The sequence below is a fragment of the Argiope bruennichi genome, chromosome 1, assembly GCF_947563725.1.
Source record: "Argiope bruennichi chromosome 1, qqArgBrue1.1, whole genome shotgun sequence".
NCBI lineage: Eukaryota > Metazoa > Arthropoda > Arachnida > Araneae > Araneidae > Argiope > Argiope bruennichi.
In genome coordinates, this window is record NC_079151.1 from 69,352,366 (window position 1) to 69,360,501 (window position 8,136).

Here is an 8,136-nt window from a genome sequence, read left to right on the forward strand (position 1 = left end):
AATTTACAGCTTCAAGTTAAAATCTCATCATAGATTTCACGCTAACGTAATTACACGCCCAAATAATTAAAATTCATTTTAGTGCATTCAAATTCCTCTAAAAAATCGTTCAAGAGATTACTCCAAAACGACTTATTAATGAGACTGATGATGAAATGTATAACATAATAAAAAGGTTTTCACTACAGCAGCTTCTACACTGTTTGAAATATCACTTTGGAGCACAAAATTCATCTTGCTGTATTCTTATTTTCTTTTGATCGGGCCAATTTGAAAATTGTTTTTAAAACTACATAAAAAGTTAAACATAAACACACCATATTTAACTTAAATAACCATTTCAAACATTAAAAATATTTTTTAATGCTAGAGAATTTAAAAAAAAAAAATTCGAACGTTTTTTGGATCTCACCAAATATGGAATGCAACGTATTCTGTACTTCCCTTGCGGATTACCCTTCCAAGTATTTCAATAACAGTAATGCACATTGTTGAAGAAAGGGGGAGTGAAAAAAACGGTTCGTTAAAGCTTTATCTTAATATGTATATGAACCCACGGATCCCTTGTCCAAATTCTTCCCTTTTCATGATTGTCTTTCTTGATATATCTGATAAACAAGGTTTTACAATTATGCTTTCAAATTATCGTATTTAACGTGTGGGGAAACAAAAAGCTGTTTTTGTACTTGTCAAGAAAAGTAAGCAAACATAATTTTTAAGTTTATGCACTTTTCATTATGCTACGCACCCCATTTATAGGCGATTGAGGAAAAATTCTGAAATTGTTAAAAAATGAAATATAAAAATATAATAAATAAACATTGAGTAATTCTTTTCTATATATTATTTATTCAATATGCAAAAATTATTAATTTAATAGTCAATTACAACAAGCAAAAAGCTGGTTAACAAAAATAATTTCTATTCTTCACGAAACCAGCCTTATCAGACGGGCAAATACCGTCTACACTTTCGTGGACAGTTTTCCATTTATACCCGCAGGCAACCGGTCAAGCAAGATTTTCGTCATCGTGGACTGTTTTCAACCAACTAAAAAGTTTTGACGAGTGACAGAAAAATCGTTTGCAAACGAAATTCAACCAATCGTGCATGGCTTTGGTAATGACGTATTGCCAAAAATAGTGCGATTGACGCAAACATGAAACTTATTTGTAAACATATTTCCGTATCACTCTTTCTCTGTAAAAAGACGACAAAAAAAGTTGGATGGTCGTGTGATAAAAAAATCTGTTTTGATTGACTTTATTCATAAAAACCGGCTTTTTGGAATCCACTAAATATTCATTATTAAAAAAAAAATGTTATACGAAGAAATTCATACAAAAATTATCAGAAGATGAAGAGATTTTAACACCAGTCAACAGTCATCAAAATCACGAAAAATTATTTTCAGAATTAAAAATTTATTAATGTTTATGTTAATTGTCTTCTTTTTGTGAAATATTTTTGATCAGATTGAATCTTTAATTTTTTTTTTAAATAATGGTAGAATTTTTGATTATATAGTTTTAATTTCTGAAATAAGTAATTAACATTTTCCATAAAATATTTAACTACTATGCTAATGTGAAAGTTAATAAGGATCAATTCATTTTCTAACCATTGAATTGAAATAAAATTCAGCTAATTATATTGTCACATTTGAGGGAATTGTAAAATATGATTCATTCTGTTGCTGTTTAATATTTTGATAAAAAAAATAATAGTGAAGTTTTAATTTTTAAAGTTAATTGCACACTCACCCACAAAATCTCTTTTTTTAGCGTATTTCTATGTTAAATTTAATATTCACAATTTAATCTATAGAATACCAATACAGACACATTATGCAGTTATTAGATTTTTTTGTATGTAAACTTGTGATTATTACTGAAAAACTAACAAAATTGATGGGACAGCAATGTATCCCAGGATTAATAACAAAACTGTTACTAAAAATAAAAGAAAATAAAAAAATAAAAAAAACTGAAAATAGCAATAAAACTCCATTATAAACAGTAATATACGGAATGTTTGAACAGAAATCCCACTAACGAAATGAGTAAACGGCAGATATTCACAAAACAGGAAGGGCAATAAATTAACCGTAAAGTACATGTGTTTTTGGATTTACCATACAGCAAATGCCCATTTTTCCGTACGCGTTTGTCCACGAAATTGGAGACGGTATTTGCCCGTCTGATAAGGCCTGTAATATGTTTGTATTACAGGGGGATAATATATAATATTTTTGTTAACATCTTTACTTGAACTTGAACATTATCCTCATATGCTATTGAAAAGAAGGTGGTTCTTTTATTAAAACAAAACATTTATAATCTTTATTAACATTCTTAACTAACCCTTCTTTGTGTTGATTCTGGTATTAATTAAATAAATTGTTGAAAAATATGGAATAGTAATCCACAACAATTATGATATATTATGATATATAAGGACAATAATGCAATCTGAGCCTACCGATATGTTACTGACACTCATGTCCATAAATTAAGGATAATGCAAGTTCAGGAAATGAAGGAGTCAGAAACAAAGCAAATGTGACTTATTTGCAAAGCCTATTTATTAAAGAAAAGGTAAAGAGAAAAAAAGATACTATATTTTTGATATCATTAATAAGAATTGTGATTTTTTGCTCCCAGGAGCAAATTATATATATATATATATATATATATATATATATATATATATATATATATATATATATATAATTACAAAAACTAATATTACATGGGTTTGTATGATGGTTAATGCATAGTATTTCTCCCAGACGATTCAATACAGTCCGTACAACGCCTAAGCATGCTGAGTATCAAATTACTGATCTGATCTTGGGGAATATTACACCACTCATCAAGCAATGCTCTCCGAAGTTCCGAGAGAACATGTAGGAGGTAGTTGATGGGCTGCAACTCGTCGGTCAATCATATCCCACACATACTCTACTGGATTCAAGTCCAGTGAGAATGTTGGCCAGTCCATACGGGTGATATCCTCCGATCGAAGGCATTCGTTTACGATGTTTGCACAGTGAGGAGGACCGTTGTCATCCATAAACAGGAATTCTGCGCACTGAAACAAACGTTCATGTTATTCCAGAATGACGTCCCGATAGATTTGGCCTGTCATGGTTTCAATTTGAACATGCTGGTCAGTTCTGGATCCCAGAATAATTCATCCCCAAACAAGCAATCCTGCACCACCGTAACGGTGTCGCTCAATGATGTTCTCTTGGTGGTAACGGATATTTGGTGCTCTCCATATGAAAGTCCAGCGAGAATCAGACTGCAAGCTAAACCCAGATTCGTCGGAAAACATCACACAAGCCCACTGTCACGGTGTCCACAATGCATGCTTTCTACTCCAGACTTACCCCAGTAGACAGTGAGTTGCAGTAAGTGGAACACATCTGACAGGCCTACGAGCATATAGCCCAATCTGCCCTAAGCATCTGTACACGGTCTGCTTTGAAAGTGTCGAACCATGGTTGAAGAGAGCTAACGAGACAGGTCTGATGCTGTGCTCCGTCTGTTTCTTTGGGCAGTAACTGGAAAATACCGGTCCTCATTCGGCATTGTAACTCGGGGGCGACATGTGCTGTAACGTCTACTCACATTACCATCATCTTGGAATCGTTGCCAAAGCCTGGAGATGACACTCTGGGCGATTCCAAGTTCCTCGAATACTTCCAGCTGGGAGCACCCACATTCCAGACGGCCGATAATTCTACCACGTAAAAAATTATCCAAACGCGTCCTTTGTGTCATAACTATGCGGTTATTGCACTGAAAGGCTTATAATGTGCTTGCAAACAATTTTACTTTTTTGCCTGTATTCCTTATACACCACTCTCGTCATTGTGACGTACTATCGGTGTCATCTGGTGGCTTACTGCAATTTGCATATGATTTTTGAAGATGTGCGTAGTCATTTTACGGATGGTATATGTATTTTAGAGTTCGATTTCCATGTGACTCTGAATTATCCTTAATTTATGAGCATGAGTGTAGTATGATATAATTTGATGCATATGCAACATTGATTTACTGATTTGATTTAGGGGTTGAAATTACACAGTGATTTTGCAAACAACCAATATGTATTGCACAAATTAATAAATCCACAGTGACTGAATTGAAGTCCTTGAATTGTAATTTGAGGATCATATATTCAAAATTCGTTTCTATGAAGAATCAATATATGTTGTTTTTAAGTCCATATCAATTTAGCATATGTTAATTCTATTTTTAAGGTTGGATATCCTCATGTTAGTAAGATATGGAAGTTTTAACAATGAATTAAAGATTTAAAAATCGCAATTTGGCATTTTAGAATTACAAATTCACTCATATTAATTTCTATATATTTTTAATATAGAACACTAATGAGCTTAAAAATGGAAAAAACAGTTTGTTTCACTGCTTACATAATTAGCGTGCAACTTGCATCTGCTTTGTTTTATTTTCTCAAAATGCTCAATATTTATTTTTTTTATTATTCAGCTTTGAGTATTTGCAAACTAGGAAATTTTTCGCTATCCCTATGAAATAATACATACATCATGTGAAATTAACATTACATTACTCCCAATGTTTTAAAAAGTTGAAATACTGTTAAAGAAATTGATAACTGACTCAAAACTAATCAGAGTAGAATTATCTTTGCAGTAATAGTAGCATGCTTATATAGTTAGATATAATCTGAATTGCACCTATTTTGAATTCTTTGATTATCTCTCTCTTCTCCATTAGTATAAATGAATGAAGAAAATTCTAATCTAAATTTGATATGCTTTGTAGAAATATTTATTTACAAGAATGTAAATGTTGATTACATTCTTGAAAACAATATTTTTGATATTTTTTTTGTGAATCTCTGTACATATACTAAACTCTGCAACATGAATGCTTTTTTCAAAACTAACAACCAAGTGTTGGCTTGAGATATGGTGATGGTTGCTTCCCTTATTCATTGAAGAATGGTTTCAGCTACAGTGGAGAAATTTTGTGGTCATAGGCAATGCATATTATGAGGTCCCCCTTTTAATAACTGATCAATCTAGCTTGATGTTATTAACTGAACATACTAATGATTTATTTTTATTGATAGTTTTATTTCAGTAATTTTGAGAAAATATGCTTTTATTTATTAATGATTTCTTTACTTACAAATTTAAGCAATTAATTATTATAAAAGATTTTACAGAAAGAAATAAGAGATTTAAAAATATCTGTATCATTAAAAATTGTTTTGTAGGACCTGTCAAGTGAAATATAAAATAACCAAATAATGAATAATTAATTTTCCATTATAATTTTAAAAGGTAATTACTTATATGTTATTTAATAATAATCTAATTTAATTCAATGTAAACACACAGCATAGTCCTAATCTTTTATAATTAATAGAATTTGTTTTTCTTATAAATTTTTTAATATGGTAGCTGGACTAAGACATTTTTTTATTGACTGCTTGAGACCAACTCCTCTCAAACCAGTAGCCTAATCAGAATTCTGTCATTTGTTAATTAATCAGTTATATATGGAAATATTATTGTTTGTTTTAAATGATCCCTTCTCAATGGGATTCCTACATTAAGCATGTGATATTTTTTGATTGCGTAACAATTGATATATCTTATACTGAGTATAAAGAATGATAAAATATATTTATTCATTATAATGTGCCTCTTATTAATACTAGATTCTTTTTGCTTTTTTTTCTAGTCATATTTTTTTTTCTAAAATAATATCTATTTTAATTTATATAGTCATTGACTGTCTTTAAGTAGTTTGTTTTTATTGTGTATTCTGAGGGACTAATTCATTTTATCATCTAAATATTATGTGGTTTTACAAAGTACTTTAAAAAGTCAAGTCTCTTTTTTGGGGGGACAGAAAAATATATATTTTTGGTTTCAAAACTTTCCAAATAAATGATTCTATATTTGAAAAGATTAAAAGCAGGTCAAGCTTGTTTCATCTACAAATAAGCTATGCTAACAAACTGCTATTTATAATTTTGTTTTCTTTTTTAATCATCAAAATAAGTAGAAACTGACATTTCCACATTGATTTCCATATTTAATCCCTTAGACTGAAAAAAAAAAAAGTCATTACCTCTTTGTTCATTGAAATGAATTATGAATGCACAATAGTTTATAACACGACATGAAAATAAACATAACCATCATTTTAAAATAAATATTAAAATTATTGTTCTAGTTGTTTATATAAAATCCAAATAATGCATCTTACAGGAAATAATTTGAGGGCCATAGGAATATTTACAAAATGCAATAGTAAATGAAAAAGTGCAACATAAAAAAGAAATTTAGTATAACATGAAGACATTGTTTATAAAGTATATTTCAATTAATTACTGTCTAAAATTAAATTTTTGTAAAAAGAAGTCAACAAATGTATAAGTTAAAAACAAAAAAACTTAGAATGTAAAACAAATTTTAATAAATTTTCCAAAGTTGCACACAAATTTGGATGTTTTGTAGTGTTTTCAATATAAAATATCAATCAAAAGTTTTTTTGAGAATAAAAATTCTATGATATTAAATCCAGTTTTTTAAGAGCAAAACTCAGACAAATTTTGTTTTGATAGCATTCTGTAAACAATTAATGGACTTTATAAATAAACCAAATCCCTTTTGGTTTATTTATAAAGTTTTTTTGTATACCATAAAGTTAATTTTTTAAAAAATTATCATTTTTGAAAATCATGAAAAGGAAAAGTTTTGTTTTTCCTCTCATAGAAGAACAAGGCATTCTGAACCTTTTAAAATTTTTACCACATAAAGAGAATTTTTAAAAAATTACGCATCATTTTAAAAAGAAGCAAGCTTTATTTAACAAGCCAATTATGAATCAATACTCTTTAAATGAAATATTAATATAGAATAAAACTCTTTAAATTTATATTCTATTATATTTGCAAATGAAACTTTCTAATTATTATAAAACAAATATTTATTGCACTAAATATTAGATGATAAAACAATAATAGATATTAAAATTTATTATTGATTAGCATTAATATGATGATTTAGATTGCTTTATCATAACCATTTATGATAAATTCATTACTTTCAAGCCTAAGTCAAGTTTAAAATTACAGCCATGTAATATTTTTCTTTGTAATTATCATCATACCTAAAAATTCAATTTCACAAAGATGTGATAAAGGTATTATGGGAATTTTACAAATCCTTTGCATTATGATTATACAAAAAATGCTCCTAATGAGCATCTTTATGGTTCATCTTGCCTAACTTTCAAGTAAATGTGAAGCAAAAACATAATCTATTTTAAATATAGTGAATTGGGGATATACGAATTCATTTCAGGCTTTATGGAATAGCAATTTTTCTCCTCCTGCAATGGATTTTTATTTTTCGGATTTGATGCAAATGGGTTAATTAAATTCATTTTAAGTGACAGCAGTAAAGGGTTAACTAATGCATAGCTACATATGCACAATGAAAAATTGTAAGATACTGTTATCAAAATTATGTATTTTACTGTATATTTTTTCATAATTTAGCTGCAAAGATCAAATAATTTCTAAATTATCTTTTTTAATTTATGATAATAATGAAATACAGTTAAATTATGTATTAGTTAATTATGTACAGTTAAAAACTGTATTAATTAAAAACAGTTCTTTAATATCTCTGTTTTAATGCATATTATAGAAAAAAATAACTAAAACAGTTATTTTTGATAACAGGTTATTGTAAGACTAATGTTTTTTATTACATTATCTAAAAACATGCAATATTGCTTTTGTAAAAATTACTATTTCAATTTTTTTCGAAATTTTCAGTAGTTTTTTTCAAATTACACATTGAACATAATGCTCAATAGAATTTATAATGTAATTAAAATCGCATTTAGCATTATGTTCACTCAAAAACTAAATTACTATCAGGCTAAATTTATTTATTTATTTGCTTTTCTTTAAAAATCAAAGAAAAAATATTAAAGCATTGTACAAGGTGATTATAAAGTTCTTTTATGCCCTTTAAATTCAAAATGGCATCTTGTATAATCAAAACAAGGAAGCTAATTTTGTAACTCAAAAAATAAAGGAGACTGGCCAAAA